This window comes from Pelodiscus sinensis, chromosome 9, assembly GCF_049634645.1.
Source record: "Pelodiscus sinensis isolate JC-2024 chromosome 9, ASM4963464v1, whole genome shotgun sequence".
Taxonomy (NCBI): domain Eukaryota; kingdom Metazoa; phylum Chordata; order Testudines; family Trionychidae; genus Pelodiscus; species Pelodiscus sinensis.
Window position 1 is genome coordinate 50,507,790 of NC_134719.1, and position 17,462 is coordinate 50,525,251.

Consider the following 17,462-nt stretch of genomic DNA (forward strand, 5'->3'; position numbering starts at 1 on the left):
ATCGTGGCTGCTGTGGTGTTTGTGGCGGGATGGGGGAAGCTTGGGGATCTTCGAAGGGCTCTGACACTCCCTTTGATTCTCTGTTTTGTGCGTTTCTTTGTCTCCTTCTGCAGGTGGTGAGGGCCATTAACATAGTCCTGCTGTGCAGGGTCATCTGCCTGGGAAACCTAGACTCCATTGTGGCCAGATTTGCCACCCTGGGCTTGCCCTACTGCAGGGAGGCTATAGATGGAACCTATATCCCCATCTGTGCCCCCAACCACTGGGACACCCAGTATATTAACAGAGAGGGATACTTTTCAATAGCCCTGCTGGCCCTGGTTGACCACTGCGGATGGTTCTCAGATATTTTTGTGGTCTGGTTGGGGAAGGCACAATATGCCCGCGTCTTCCGTAACGCCAGCCTCTACCAGAAACTGGAGGCTGGCACATTCTTCACCAAAACATCATGTTTGGGGATGTTGAGATGCCATTGTGCATCATGCGGGATGCAGCCTACCCCCTCATGTTGTGGCGGATGAAGCCGTTACACCGGCCACCTGGACCCAAGCAGAGACCACTTCAATGCTTGGCTAGACACGGCCTGAATCCAAGTCAAATGCACCTTCAGGTACTTGAAGGAATGGCTCAAGTGCCTCCTGATCCACCACCCCAGGTGGTGTGAGCCTGTTGTGTGCTCCACAACATCATGGAGAGGAAGGGGGAGACCTTCCTTCTGGGGTCGGGTGCAGAGGCCAGTCAGGAGGGATGGGCCTTTGAGCAGCCACACAAAGCTGCCATCTGCCAGGCCCATCAGGTTGGGGGGGTGCACATCCGAGAAGCCCTGAGGACCCCACTAACACTCCCCAGGGCCTCCCCACTAGGGGTCTGTGCCATGCCCCTTTCTGCCTTTCTCAAAACAACCCCTCCCTTCTCTCCTAAAACCTCCCTTCCCTGCAGACCCAATAAAAACAACTGTTTACTTTTCAAAAAAATAACTCTTCAGTTTTTTATTTGGGATAAAAGTAACTGGGGAGGATGGGAGCTGAGAACCTGAATATGGGGAGGGAGGATGGGGGCTGAGAACCTGGATATAGGGAGAGGGTTGAGAACCTTGGAGGGGGCAGAAGAGACTCAGAGTTAGGCTGAGACTGGTGCATGGTTCAGGTGCTTGTTCCACCTTGTTCCTGGGACCTCTGCAACCTTGGAAGTGGGGGAATCCTTGGAGAATAGTGGGGTAAACAGGAGGTGCGGGGTGAAGAGGAATCAGGCATGGGAGGGGAAGCAGGGACTGGCATGAGAGGGGTAGCGGGGGCTGGAGCAAGGACAAGAGCAGGGACTGGGACTGGTGCCAGGTAGGCCATCATCTCCCAGATGGTCTCACACATGTTGCAGCCCTACTGCAGCAACTCAGTCCACATCTGGGCCAACCATTGTCATCCAGGACCTTCTGGACCAGCATAGGCTGCATGTCCCAGAGGACAGACATGTGCTCGCTTATCAGATCCTCCTGGATCCTCCAACGCCAGCAGCTTGCCTGGGGTCAGGCGACTGGCTCATCGGTTGTGATTGCCCCACAGTCATGGCTGGTCCAGCTGGGGAAAATAAAGAGAGGTGCTCAGTCATCTCTGGAGACACTGTTCCTGATCTGAGAGCAACAGTGAGCTGAGAGCAAAAGTCCTCGGACAGAGGACAGTGATATCCCAGGAGCAAGCCCATGTGTGGCCTGGATAGTGTGCCCTGCTTCACAGGGGCCCAGAGATCCCCAGGGGACCATGCTTCCTGGCCCTCCCAGTCCCACTGAAAAGCAGGTAAGAGAAGTGTCCAGCCACACTGGGATCCCATGGACAGGAGAGGGGCCTCGAGCAGCTAGGCCTTCCTTTGGTGCCTGACAGTGCTGTCTCTAGGAGTGAGTGGTGACTCGAGCATGCAGGAATGTCCGTTTACCATACATTCAGTAGGATTGGTCCCAGGATAGACCCTTTGGGGACCCCACTCTGAAAACTTACCACTTATTTCTACCCTTTGTTTCTTGTCTTTTAACCAGTTATCAGTCCATGAAGGACCTTCCCTCTTAACCCATGACAACGTATTTTACTTAAGAGCCTTTGGTGAGGAACCTTGTTAAAGGTTTTCTGGGAATCTAAGTATACTATATCCCTCTTATCCACATGTTTGTTGACCCCCTCAAAGAACTGTCATCGATTAGTTAGGCATATTTCCCTTTACAAAAACCATGTTGACTTTCCCCCAACAAACTATGTTTATCTGTGTTGCTGACAATTTTACTGTTTACTATAGTTTCAACTAATTTGCCTGGTACAGACTTACCTGTCTGTAATTGCCAGAATCACCTCTAGAGCCCTTTTAAAATATTGGGATCACATTAGCTATCTTCCAGTCTTTAGGTACAGAAGCTGATTTAAAGGATAGGTTTCAAACCACAATTAATAGTTCCAAAATTTCACATTTGAATCCTTTCAGAACTTTTGGGTGAATGCCAGCTGGTCCTGGTGACTTGTTTCTGTTAAGTTTATCAGTTTGTTTCAAAACCTTCTCTTGGACAATTCCTCAGATTTGTCACAGAAAAAGAATGGCTGATGTTTGGGAATCTCCTCAATATTCTCAGCTGTGAAGACTGAAGCAAAGAATTTATTTAGCTTCTCTGCAATGACTTTATCATCTTTGAGTGCTTCTTTAGCATCTCGATTGTCCAAGGACCCCACTGGTTGTTTAGCAGGCTTCCTGCTTCTGATGTACTTAAAAAAATTGCCATTACTTTTTTTGTCTTTTTTGCTTTTATTATTATAGTTTTACACTTAATTTGACAAAGTTTATGCTCCTTTCTATTTTCCTCACTAGTATTTGACTTCCTCTTTTTAAAAGATGCCTTTTTATCTATCACTGCTTCTTTTACTTGGTTGTAAGGCCATGGTGGCACTTTTTTGGTTTCTTACAGTGTTTTTTAATTTATGATATACATTTATGTTAGGCCTCTATAATGATGTATTTGAAAAGTTTCCATGCAGCTTGCAGGGATTTTATTTTTGCCACTGTACCTTTTCATTTCTGAAGTGGGTTATGCCCATGAAAGCTCATGATACCATCCACATGTTTTGTTAGTCTTTAAGGTGCTACTAGACTTTTTGTTGTTTTTTAAATTTTTTCTTTTAATTTCTGTAACTAACTTCCTCATTTTTGGGTATTTCCCCTTCCTGAAATTAAATTCCACATTGTTGGACTACTGAGGTGTTTTCCCACCACAGGGATGTTACATTTTATTACATTATGTTCACAATTTCCAAGCAATCCAGTTATATTTACCTCTTGGACCAGATCCTGGTGTTAGATCATGTTCTAGCTCCGTGTAAAGTAACATTATTGAGCTTGTGCTTGAACTAGAGTAAATCTTTCCCATCACAAATTACTCATTAAATAGTGGACAACTGTTATTGGTTAAATAAAATTATACATCTAACTTGTGCTTCTGTGCTCTTTAAACAAACACACTGATGAAGTGACCAATGTTACTTATTCCTATATGTTACCTGTCACGAAATAGAAGTGCACTGAAGTTATCCCACGAGTGCACTGAAGTCCTGTGCAATGCCTGCTGCTAAGCTTTGATTCTTTGTTTTGAGTCCCACACTTCTGGTAGATAACGGAATCTTAAATCCATGGCCAAAAATAGAATTCTTATGGTTCAACCATTGTATTTTCTGTTAGCCACCTAAATTGAGGGATTGATAATAAAGAATTATGGCAGAATTTGAGTAGGCAACATTAAACTCTGCTGGAACATTTCTATTGTGTGATGCCATTTTCTTTGTTACTATAGAAACACTCTAAAATGTCAACTATTTTTAGTTATATATTCCACAAGTAAAATGGGCAGGCACACTGCTGGTGTGCCCAAGGGTACCAGAAATACAAGGCTTGCAATGCAATATTTCAACTCTGTTTTTGCTAATGTTATAAATATCAGACTTCCTTATAACAATCCCAAAGTGCTTTTTTATACACAGAGCAAACAAGTGGGTTAACATTCATGGTTCCTGCAGATCATAATGTTAAATAAAGCTGCCCATCATCCTTATATGAATGAAACTGTCTATTCAAGGTACTACAGCTAATGTTGTTAGTTAAGGTCCAAATACATCTCTTTTACACACATGATCTCAGCTGATATCAAATGGGTGTACACCAGTATAGCAGAGAGATGAATGTTGATCTCTAAATATAAAGTTTTACCGGAGAATTAATTTTAATCTTTAGACCTTAAATACAAATGAAACCTACTTATTCTTTACATTTCAGGTAGTGATATTTTTGTTAAAGCTTTTATTTTTATTGTATTGTTAAATGAACAGTTTGTCCAGTTTCCTAGTACGTGATTATTATAATGCAATTACCTTTTCCTCTTAAGATTAAATTGTGTCCTCTGTGAAGCCCTGTTGACTCCCATGATTGTGGGTGTATGGGGACAAGGGGGATACAATGAGGACCTAGAATTATAGATCAAAGTGACTGTAATATAAAATCGAGAATTTGACAATTTATCTTTGATCCATTGTAGTCATTGGTGCTATAACTGTCGTTCATTTTATTTCCTTGTGATTTGTTTTCAGTGTCTTTTCCCAACTAAATTCTGCTCTCAGATACAGCCAAGCAGTCCTATTGCAATCTACCACCATTAACACTCAAATCTCAGCACTCACTCATCCTTCAGCTTTCCCATGGCTTCAGTCTGACAGCAGCTAAAGCACAAATACCACCTAAGGAGATGTACTTCTGTGACTGAAAACCTGAGCTGGGTTAAAGTGGAGCCTCAAGTGTCTCCAGCCTCTCCTTGGAGCTCTTCTTGGAGGGAACTCACAAAATAGATAGTAGTTGGAATTGGGCTTAAAGAAAACAATATTTATTGAATGGAAATAAAGGTAAAGTGCTGTCTGCCACAATCTAGGGTAATCAAAAGCTTTGCTACCTAAAGAGGAAAATTGTATAACAGGTAAAATTTAAATAGTAAAAATATTTGATTCCTAGATTCAGCCAGGACCTTCTTGCTATCTTGTTCCAGTTTTTAAGTTTATAACTTATGACACAGTTGGCTGGAGTGCCAAATGTGTTACTTTACATAGGGACAATCTTATTTTCTTTCCAACAGCACTGTTATGGCGTGGCTCTATTCATATGATGCTCCTCTTCTCCTTGATGGTGTGTAAATATTAACAAGTATTCCAGGAAGTAAATATATTGGCTGGCGTTTTGGTGTATATGAACTGGCTAATTTACTGTAGTTTTTTTCTACTGCTTCTGCTATGCTCCCTCTTTTAGTTCAAGTAGGAGAACTGGGTCTCTGCTATTTCAAATTTATGTGATAACCTCAGACACTTAAGTGAGTGGCTAACTTCCAAGAGATCTAGGTGTATGTACAGCACATGGGATTGTTGCAACAGGAGGAATGTAGCGTGTCTATATAACATATTTATTCATTACTGATATGCAGTGAACATTCAGATCTGCATGCAAAGCTTCACAGAGTCAGGCATAGTAGGATTTGGGCTTCTAATTCATTGCAATTTATAGATAAGATCCATCTGGTAAATTTGGATCCAATTTACAATCCAAACTTGCCCAAAGATGAGGAGTATTCAGATCTGGAGTTTTGATTCACAGTCATCCTTTTTCAATACAAGAAGTGAATTTTTCTTTGGTAGTGTGTGCAGATATTCATAACACACAATTGTACAATACCTTGTGTATAAACATCAGTTTAATAATCTTCCCATAATTTACACTCTCGTGCGTTGTTCAGACTTGGGAAACTGTAAACAAGAATGTCCCCAGTTATATATTGGAATAACTCAGTTATGATGGAGACGGAAATGCTACTTGGCACATTTAAATGTAGTTTACCCAGTAGTGTTTTACACAGATAGCAGAACTCATCCCCAAGTAGACTATAATTTTTACCCTAATATTTATTACCACAGTGGGGCAAATTATATCCTCCAATCATGCTTTGATTTGTCTGTTTGTGTTTAATATAAAAAACAGACGACACTATGCTTCAACTCACTGAAAATTCTTTCTTTTTTTTTAAATGCATTTATAGTGAAATTTATGCATTCCCTCATTTTTTTAATGATTACATTATAGTTAATAAACATTTAAAAGCCTTCTTTTGCCTGTATCCTTATGACTTTGAAAAGGACAATGGGAGTTAATACGTGCTCATTGCCTTCTCACATGTTTTCCTTGTAGGAAGTTCCCTAAATTTAAAAATAAATAAGGTATTTGTTTTTTCCCTGAAAACTACTCATGGAATCACACATGACAGAAGGCCTTGTTTTACATGAATTGAAAATAGAACAGCTTTCAAAGAAAATAATAAAAAGGTGAATGTGCTCATTCCCACTGAGGAGAAAAATATTAGACTTCATCACAATATCAGAATTTAGCCTTGCCCTAGACCTCGATGATATCCAGGATCTCTGCACCAGTCCAGCCGGTGCTCTCTTCCCTTCCTGGCCAGGGGCATCCGGAGGTGCTGTGGGAGTGCTGGTAGGGGAGGGGCTCTCAGAGGGAGTGCTGGGGTTGGCCATGGCTCCTGTGCTGCTGTGGCACGACACAGCTTGTTGCTTTAAAGGCTCCACAGGAGAAGGGGAGCAGTGGAGAGATCAGGTGTTGCTGGAGTGGCCACAAACACATCTGTGAAAGGCCTCTGGACACCAATTATTTTAAAATAACAGCAGCTGTGTGTCCATATTCATGCTATTTTGAAGTGACAATTTCAGAATAAGTGTTATTGCTCATGGAATCCTGGAGTTATTATTTCGAAATAACTAGCTCGTTATTTCGAAATAATGGGCTTGGTAGTGTGGATGCTCTGCTTGTTATTTTGAAATAAGCAGAGTTATTTCAAAATAACTCCCTAGTATAGACCAGGGCTCGGACAGTAACACCTGTAGAACAATACTATCCGTTCAAACAAAGAGAGGACTTTTGGGTATGTAGCCTGAGTTTAAACTGACCCAGGACCTTCTTTCTGATCCAGAAAACAGACACATCCATCTGTTTGGAAAAGGGAATAGCTGAAAAGCCAGGAGACTATTGTGGTTGCCCATGAGGGAAAATACAGCTAAAGTTACCCTAACCGTACCACTTAGTATAGGAAGAGCTTCCATTAATGTTAATACAATGTTGCACTGGAACTGTGAAAGCAACTGTCATTTAGGGAATGTTCTTAACCAGCGGTGGACTTAGGGCAGGGTGAGCGGGGCGGCTGCCCCGGGCCCCGCGCTTCCCAAGGCCCCGCACATGTGCCGTCAAAGGAGGGGCCCCGCGAAATTTAGCTGCCCGGGGCCCCGCGGCACTCTCATCTGCCCCTGTTCATACCACAGGATACAGAATGCATAATATGGAACGCAATCCTTTAAGTAAACATGGGCAGAAAAGTTGCTGTTATGCAGAACTAGATGCAAAACTCTTCTTTTTGATTTAGCTTCTGTAAGCTTTCTGCACACATAATGGGCATATAACACACACACACAAATACAGGCAGTCCCCGACTTACGCGGATCCGACATGTCAGATCCGCACTTACGAATGGGGCTTTTCTCGCCCCGGAGCTGGCGGGCGGCGGGACCGCCCAGAGCGCACCGGTCCCACCACCGCGTCCTCTGGGATGAGAAAAGCTGCTCCGGGTCTCCCTGATGTGCTGGGGGGGACTCCCCAGCACAGCAGGGAGACCCGAGCAAAGCCGCACAGGCGGCGGGACCCCGCTGCCCATGCGGCTTTGCTCCTTTGCCTCGGAGCAAAGCCACACAGGCGGCGGGGTCCCCCGCCTCTGTGGCTTTGCTCCTGTCTCCCTGCTATGCTGGGGGGGAGTGCCCCCCAGCACAGCAGGGAGACCCGAGCAAAGCCGCAGAGGCGGCAGGACCCCACTGCCCGTGCGGCTTTGCTCCTTTGCCCCGGAGCAAAGCCGCACAGGCGGCGGGTTCCCCCGCCTCTGCGACTTTGCTCCTGTCTCCCTGCTTTGCTCCTTCCTGTGCACAGCAGGGAGACAGGAGCAAAGCCGCAGAGGCGGCGGGACCTCTGCGCCTCCGCGGCTTTGCTCGGGTCTCCCTGGTCTGCTGGGGGGGCGGGGGCGCAGCTAGTGCACCCCTCCCCCCAGCAGACCAAGCTTTTGTTGCGGGACACCTGGGGTAGACCTACCCGGCAGCGCCCCAGCTGTTCTGTCCCAGGAGTCCAGATTCAGCCGCTGTTGAAACTGATCAGCGGCTGATTCCAGGAAGCCGGGGGCAGAGCACTCTGCCTAGGGCTTCCTGTAGTCAGCCGCTGATCAGTTTCAGCAGCGGCTGAATCTGCAGCCAGTTCTGACTTACATACAAATTCAACTTAAGAACAAACCTATAGTCCCTATCTTGTATGTAACCCGGAGACTGCCTGTATAGTTGCATCTATGGAAATATAACAACTTTTCTTCTTGCTGTTAAAATCTGTATAAACAATTTCTTTCCTTAGAATACATTTCTAAGCATATTTGGGAAAATCCTGACAAGAAGAAACAATGGTGAATGTCACCGTATTAAAGAAGAGAAGTTCCTGCAGTGTCTGTATTCCTCCTCTATGTTTTTACTTCCTAAACACCAGAATGAAGATTTGGATTTTCTTTAAAATAATTACCTTGATTGACAAGATCTACTCCTAATTGAATGAAAACAGTTGATGAGATTGAGTTAAAAATGAAATGCAATCTGCTTAGATGATTACCCACCTGCTTTGGAATAAAAACCCCCAAAACGGGTGGCTTGAGATTATAAGTTTCTTTGGCACTTCTGTGTGTCCTTTACATATGCTCCTATTGCCGCCTTCCATAAATCTGATTAATTCACTTTTAAATTTGCATTCCAAGCACTATTTAGATTGGACAAATATAATTTGTATGTCACCATCTGTGAAGAAAGATTATTAAACAATAAAGCATTGAGAGACAAACAGCGGTGATGCATTGAGTCCAAAAAATTAGTGCTGAGATACTGTAAGGTTTGTTCAACCCAAGGTTCTTTATGGTATTAAGGTGCTGACTGTGTTACTGGAAATGAAATCCAAGAGTGAGAAAACATTTATTGATACTGTTATGAATGCTAGCGTGGAATCATAGAATGCCGGGAATGGAAGAGACTTCAGGAGGTCATTGAGTCCTGCCCACCTGCCCAAAGCAGGACCAAGCCTTACTAAATTGTCCCAGCCAGGGCTTTGTCAAACTACCATCTCCCTAGGTAACCCATTCCAGTGTTTCACCACCTTTCTAGTGAAATAGATTTTTCCTAATATCCAAACTAGACTTTCTCCACTGTCACTTGAGACCATTGCTCCTTCTGTCACTACTGAGAACAGCCTCACTCCATCCTCTTTGGAACCTCCCTTCAGGAAGTTGAAGGCTGCTATCAAATCCCCCCTCACTCTTCTCTTCTGTAGACTAAATAAGCACAAATCCCTCAGGCTCTCTTTCTAGGTCATGCGCTCCAGTCCCCTAATCATTTTGGTTGCCCTTCACTGGATCCTCTTTAATGTGTCCACATCCTTTTTATAGTGGGGGGCCCAGAACTGGACGTAACACTCCAGATGTGGCCTCACCACAGCTGAATAAAGGGGAATAATCACTTCTCTAGATCTGTTGGCAATGCTCCTCCTAATGCATCTCAATATGCCATTAGCCCTCTTGGCTACAAGGGTACACTGTTGACTCATATCCAGCCTCTCACCCACTGTAATCCCCAGGTTGTTCTCTGCTGAACTGCTCCTTAGCCAGTCAGTCCCCAGCCAGTAACTATGCTTGGGATTCTTCTGTCCCAAGTGCAGGACTCTACACTTATCCTTGTTGAACCTCATCAGATTTCTTTTGGCCCAATTTTCCAATTTGTCTAGGTCACCCTGGACCTTTGGTTACTCTCCCCCTAGCTAAGAGTCATCTTCAAACTTGCTGCGGGTGCATTCCATCCCCTCATTCATGTAATTAATAAAGATGTTGAACAAATCTGGCCCTAGAACTGATCCTTGGAGCACTCTGCTTGAAACCAACCACCAATCAGATATTGAGCCATTGATATTGACCCATTGGGCCAAACAATATAGCCAGTTTTCTATCCACCTTACAGTCCATTTATCCAATCCATACTTTCTTAACTTGCTGGCAATAATATTGTGGCAGACTGTATCAAAAACTTTGCTAAAGTCAAGGTTTATCTCATCCACTGACTTCCCTATGTCCATATCACACTTTATTTTATTACATGCATACAGTTTTAATGCCTTGTTTCAGCTGAGCCATATAAATTTCTGTTTTTATACATAAATATATACATCTTTTGTCTCTTGACTTCAGTGAGAGCACAAGAAATCTTCATCTTGTTAGTCTTTAAAGTGCTACATAGTCCTGTATTTTGTTTCAAGAAATCTTCACATATCTTAAAAAATGGTGTCCATAGATGCTGATATTGCCCATAGATGCTAATAAAGCAGCAGAAGCATACAAGTCAATATCCTATTTCTGTTTGCAAGGTTGCTTTGAATGATAAAACATGCAAAATGCATGGGCAAAAATGTGGGGAGGAGTTTGGGTGTTGCTAGGGGATGTCAAAGTATTAGAGTGATGGAAGAAGTAGAGGGAAACAAGACATGGGGCAAAATCAGGTATGTGGATCAGTAATGAAGGAAGGTGATCTTGTTCCTGAAAACAACCAGAGAATGCTTGAACTTGATACACAAGGCAAGAGGAGCAATTGACATTTATACAGTATGATCAATGGAAGAATTTGGAGTGGATTGTTTCGAAAGCCTGATTAGTTGAAACAAGCCAATCATATGGAATTAGCTCTGAAAATTGCGTGGGTTCCAAATCTAAGAATAGAGGCTAGGCTTACTGAAGATCACACAAGTAGTCTACTGCAGTGAAAAACAGAAACAGAATCCAGAAACCCAATTCTGAATTCCAACTTAATTCTAACCCAAGACTGACTTTCTCTGTATTGTGAATGAGATCCTCTTAAATTCATAGCTAAAATGGAAAAAACAAAACAAAACATAACAAAACCAAACAATCTACTTTCTGCCTGAAGCTGATCTATTTAATAAAATTTGCTAAAGTAATGGTTCTCTCTTTCTTAGGTACCCTTTATTAAGGCAACTTCTTTCAAGAGAGTGCTGACGATGTTGAAATAATAGTGGAATAGATTTTTCTTAAAGACTGTAGAACCACATGTAAAATTTGTAGACACTTTAAGTGTCCTGTCAATGCTTTAACAATTCCTGACTGAGCTGCAGCAGCAGAATTTGTCAAAATGTCAGCTGAATAAAGAGGGCTTCCAGTTGTTGGAATTCTATATAAATGTTAAACAGCAGATTCCATGCTAGGCATGCTAAGAATGTGGCACAGACAAAATCCTAATGATGTGATCCTAATGTCTTGAACTCCTGTAATATGTTGGGCATTTAGCTATACTATGGAATACCTTTTACACTGGCACCTCCTGCTGTTTAAGAAGTAGCCTTGGGCATGCTTCTCACTTGGAGCATTCAAGTTCTACAATGGTATAGCAGAGCCAGAAGGAAAGAGAATTAGGGCCATGCAAAACCAAAAATTATGAGCAAAAAGGACAATTTTTCACCTATATAAAGTACTATTTATTGTCTTTAAAAATAATCAGCTTTGTGACAACCCACCTCTCTTATCAGTTTCTTTCCATGAACAAATAACAAATAATATAGAGAGTAAAACTCTAATAGTCCGGCATCCAATTGTATGCCACTCCCGATAGTCCGGCAGCAAAATGGCAAGAGCCTAGAGTTTATTTTAGTGTTTAAGTGAATAATTTACAGACTGTATTAGTGTTGAAGTGTATAGTTTTTGTGTTTAAGTGAATAAAGTGCTGTATTAAGTGTTTTAAGTTACTATAGTAATAGTTTAAGTGATTAATAGTTTAAGTGATTAGCCAGTGCTGCATACTACTGTACATAGTATCCTCTGCTTTCTGTATTCAAAGGCTTCTCAACAATAATGGTGTCAAGTTGACTCAAAGTGAGGTTCAACCACTTACTTGAGTAACTAGTGGGTTTGTGTGGCAATATGAGAGAAAGTTTATTGCCATCCTATTATCTTGCTGTGGCCAGCTTGTTAAATACTTATTATATTGCTGAATATTCCTTAGAATTTTAATGCACCAATTACTCTTTTCATAACTGTGTAAATTTTTGGTTAATTATACAAGTGGATGTGTCTGTTCTGCACCAGTCAAAGCATGTATTGAGCTTTGGTAGCAATCACTATTTGTTTAATACATGCATACCTAATAACAAGGGGTATGTCTACACTACCACCCTAGTTCAAACTAGGGTGGTAATGTAGGCAACTGGAGTTGCAAATGAAGCCCGGAATTTGAATTTCCCGGGCTTCATTTGCATCTCACTGGGCGCCGCCAATTTTAAATGTCCGCTAGTGCGGATTCCGTGCCGCGCAGCTACATGCGGCACGAACTAGGTAGTTCGGACTAGGCTTCCTATTCCGAACTACCTTTACTCCTCGTGAGCCTAGTCCGAACTACCTAGTCCGTGCCGCATGTAGCTGCGCGGCACGGAATCCGCACTAGCGGACATTTAAAAATGGCGGTGCCCGGCGAGATGCAAATGAAGCCCGGGAAATTCAAATCCCGGGCTTCATTTGCAACTCTGGTTGCCTACATTACCACCCTAGTTCGAACTAGGGTGGTAGTGTAGACATACCCAAGAGGAACAACAATGTATTTGCTGGAGTTAGTTGAAAGTTTCCCATATTAAAGGCATGACTGTAACCCTATTGAGAACAGTGTGTCATCCATTGATGTAAAGTTTGGCAGTTTCTTTAACAGACGAGTCTCTTGGCAAAAAAGCAAGGAACTTCTACCCTTCTGTCAGTGCAACGGCAATGATGGAGCACCACCTACTATTAGACATACTGACTGGGTTGTAGGTGAAGGAGTGAATACTCCAGAATATACTAGAGCCTGATTTTGTAAATCACTGAGGATTATGCATATGGAGGGCTTTCCAGATCAATGCCTGGTTACTAAATTTAATGTAATATTGTCTCTGTTAGTTTTCTGATCAATGAATGACACATAAGGGTGAGTAGACAAATATAAATAAAAGGAATAAATCATGTGAAAAGGAGAAGATGGAGGAGGAGGAGTTTTGATTGCTGATCCTTTTAGCCACCAAAAGCAAACAAAAAAATCCAAACACAAAAAGAGGTATTAACTTTGGCTTGCAAACACCTACTCATGTGCTTGACTTTCTGCACTGTGAGTACTGAAGTCAAAAGAGGTGAGTGGGAAATGTGGCACTGATTCTGGTATCACTGAGGTGGAAGACGGTCTGAAATGTAGGCTGGGGCAGGTCCCTCAGGGCTCAGAATAGTAATCAGTGGAGCCTTGAGAGGGAATTAATTAATGTCTTTGTTGCATATTTTGGACAGAGTGAAGATTATTGATCCTATAAAGTAGGAGGTGGTTCTTACTGAGGTGATTATTCAGACTGAAGAGGAAGGGCTTGATTTTCAGGATGTGTGGGAGAGTGAGGAGTGGAATATTATTTCAAGGTTGTGTGTATAAGGGATAGGTGGATGGTGTTCATAGTAATGTAGAAAGTCATCGTCAGAGAGACATTGAGAGAGAAAATAAGAAACTTTTAATCTGTTGAACTTGAACTGGCATTAGATCACTCCGGATGTATCCAAGAAATGGTCATATATACTGACTGGGGCCAACAGATACAAGGTAGATTTATGAATCTCAGTACACATTTTTTTAGAGTTTGCAGAGTGTGATGAAGAGGTTATAATGTGCACCGTATATTGCAGTATATATAATATGATATTTTAACTTTTTGTAACCATGCAAAAATGTTTTTAAAAATAAAGAAAAATAAATAAATTCTGTTAATATACTGAAAAAAGAATGACCTGAAATAAGATGCAATGTAGTAATAAATATTAAAAGTACAAGGAAAGATAACATATGTAACAAAATTATACTGAAATAGGAGCATTCACAAATATCTTCAATATCATCCTATTTAGGAGGTAAGGGATTTTAGCTTAACTTGAGAATGACTATGACCCCCCTCCCCCCCGCCCACACACACACACCACCACCTCCTTTTTAAAGAACTTTAGATACAGCAATATTTCTGTCAGACATAATTGGTCTGACATAACATTTAATGTAATCTCTAAAACAAATTGGAGATAGGATAAGGTATTATCATTAGTCCAAAAACATCTGCTTAGGTGTATCCCTGCCAATAAACCTTAGATGTTTTTGTGCTTATCCACTAAGAACTAGTTATCCCGAAGGAGCTTTCTCAAAACATCAAGAGGATTTGGGTGCCCAGTTGCCACTGAAAGGAAAAGATTTGGATGAACGATTCCCATTAGGAGGCTGTGAAAAATCATCTTCTCTACATTTTACTGTGAGCCACCATTTATTTAGACAGCACTACGGCATATTAAACCAATGTTAGAGCAGCCATGCAAGTCTTGCAACTTAAACAGAGAGTAAAGGCAGGTATTCTGTTTAAAAACAGGTGAGGAGATAAATGTACTTTGCCTCTTTAAGCTTCACTAAATTCTGTACATGTGAATAGAATGAAATTGCATATAATCTTAGCCGGAAATTGGTTTAATAAGGTACCTATTTTCTGTAATTTGTTATTTTTCTCAGCAACATTTAAAATAAAATTCCATTTTTAAAGCTAGTTTGAGTCCATTTATCTCTATTCAACATGTCTATGGGGCATTATAACAAACTCATCTACCCAGTAGTTACAGTCTCTTCAGACAAGCCTTGTCAATTTCTTTTCATCAAAGCAATGACCTGAGTGGAATCTGACATTGGGCTCTGTGCCATCTCTTAAACACTGTAAACTGCAATTTAGACCAGACGGAGGTTCTATCAATATGATTTATGGAAACATACCCCTTTTCCTCAAGGGAAACTTGCAAATATCCACAGGAAGATGGTGATTGGAGCATAATTAACATAATTTCTTCTGCTCTGTAGTAGATAAAAGGGCAGTAGCTCAGCAGAGAAGATTTAATATCTCTTAAGATTTTTCTAGATAGTGCAATATGTGGGCATTGGAAATTTGATAACTGAGGGCAGCGGGGGAGAGAAATGAGAAAGTCAGACAGAAATGAGGGGAAGGGGAAGAGGAAGCAAGATTAAGGAAGGTTTGCTATGTACATTTAAGATAGTTTGGGCAAAGCAAAGGGGCTTGATACTGGAGCAGTGCTTAAAGAGTTATATGAATGTTGTTCCTCTATTAAGCAGCTTTTCTTTTGAATACTGTACAAACACATAGGGTGTGTCTAGACTACATGCCTCCGTCGATGGAGGCATGTAGATTAGCCAGAACGGCAGAGGGAAATGAAGACGCGATTAAAATAATTGCGGCTTCATTTAAATTTAAATGGCTGCCCCCCTCTGCCGATCAGCTGTTTGTCGGCAGATCGGGGCAGTCTGGACGCGACGCGCCGACAAAGAACTCATAGACTCATAGACTTTAAGGTCAGAAGGGACCATTATGATCATCTAGTCTGACCCCCTGCACAGCGCAGGCCACAGAATCTCGCCCACCCCTCTTAGAATAATCCTCTCACCTATGTCTCAGATATTGAAGCCTTCAAATACTTTGAAGGCCCCAACATGCAGAGAGTCCTTCAGCTGTGATCTGTGCCCCATGCTACAGAGGAAGGCGAAAAACCTCCAGGGCCTCTGCCAATCTACCCTGGAGGAAAATTCCTTCCTGACCCCAAATATGGCGATCAGCTAAACCCTGAGCATGTGGGTAAGACTCACCAGCCAGACACCCAGAAAGTTCCCTATAATGAATGGTCAATTAGTTACCAAGATCATGTTATTTCATCCAACCATCCCCTTATCATAGAATCATAGAACTGGAAGAGACCTCAGAAGGTCGTCAAGTCCAGCCCTTTGCTCTAGGCAGGACCAATCCCATCTAAATCAACCCGGCCAGGGTTTTGTCAAGCCGAGACTTAAACACCTCTAGGGATGGAGACTCCACTACTTCCCTAGGTAACCCATTCCAATGCTTCACTACCCTCCTAGTAAAATAGTTTTTCCTAATATCCAATCTGGACCTCTCCCACCACAACTTGAGACCATTGCTCCTTGTTCTGCCATCTGTCACTACTGAGAACAGCCTCTCTCCATCCTCTTTGGAACCTCCCTTCAGGAAGTTGAAGGCTGCAATCAAGTCCCCCCCTTACTCTTCGCTTCTGCAGACTAAACAGACCCAAGTCCCTCAGCCTCTCCTCGTAGGTCATATGCTCCAGACCCCTAATCATTTTGGTTGCCCTCCGCTGGACCCTCTCCAATGCGTCCGCATCCTTTTTGTAGTGGGGGGCCCAGAACTGGACACAGTACTCCAGATGTGGCCTCACCAAAGCCGAATAAAGGGGAATAATGACATCTCTGGATCTGCTGGCAATGCTCCTCTTAATGCATCCTAATATGCCATTAGCCTTCTTGGCTACAAGGGCACACTGTTGACTCATATCTAGCTTCTCATCCACTGTAACCCCCAGGTCCTTTTCTGCAGAACTACTACTTAACTGGTTGGTCCCCAGCCTGTAACTATGCTTGGGATTCTTCCGTCCCAAGTGCAGGACTCTACACTTGTCTTTGTTGAATCTCATGAGATTTCTAGTGGCCCAATCCTCCAATTTGTCTAAGTCACTCTGGACCCTATCTCTGCCCTTAAGCGTATCTACCTCTCCCCCTAGCTTAGTGTCATCTGCAAACTTGCTGAGGGTGCAATCTATCCCCTCATCCAGGTCATTAATAAAGATATTGAACAAAACCGGTCCTAGAACCGAACCTTGGGGCACTCCACTAGAAACCGACCGCCATCCTGACATCGAGCCATTGATCACTACCCGCTGGGCCCGGCCTTCTAGCCATCTTTCTATCCATCTTACCGTCCATTTATCCAATCTGCATTCCCTTAACTTGCTGGCAAGAATATTGTGGGAGACCGTATCAAAAGCCTTGCTAAAGTCAAGGTATATAACATCCACTGACTTTCCCATGTCCACTGAGCCAGTTACCTCATCATAGAAGCTAATCAGATTGGTAAACCTGGTTTCACGAGGCATTTCCCTCTGCCGATCTGGCTAATCTACATGCCTCCGTCGACGGAGGCATGTAGTCTAGACACACCCATAGTAAGATAGTCTCTAGTTCAAAGAGCTTTCAATCTAAAGAGATAAAGTAAGGGAGGCAAAGGTCACACAGCAGGTCATTAACCTATATGACAACAAAATCCAGGTCTTCTGATTCTCTGCTTAGTGCCTTCTGATTCCCTTATTCAGGCCTGCTCTACTGGACCACACTGGGGCTATGTCTAGACTGCAAGCCTCTTTC

The 17,462-nt window shown here is 42.6% G+C and overlaps 1 long non-coding RNA gene across 2 annotated transcripts in view; it reads right to left on the minus strand.

The window, feature by feature from the left end:
• Positions 1-990: 990 nt before the first annotated feature.
• The window catches only part of LOC142830606 (uncharacterized), a 127,798-nt gene continuing 111,326 nt past the window's right edge, over positions 991-17,462 (minus strand). The window contains exons 4-7 of one of the 2 annotated variants that reach the window (XR_012906001.1): positions 8,759-8,936; positions 5,734-5,804; positions 3,528-3,709; positions 991-1,574 (exon numbers count right to left, since the gene is read on the minus strand). This is a non-coding gene — a long non-coding RNA (uncharacterized LOC142830606). The remainder of the gene's footprint in view (positions 1,575-3,527; positions 3,710-5,733; positions 5,805-8,758; positions 8,937-17,462) is intronic. The other variant, XR_012906002.1, reaches the window with a different exon arrangement.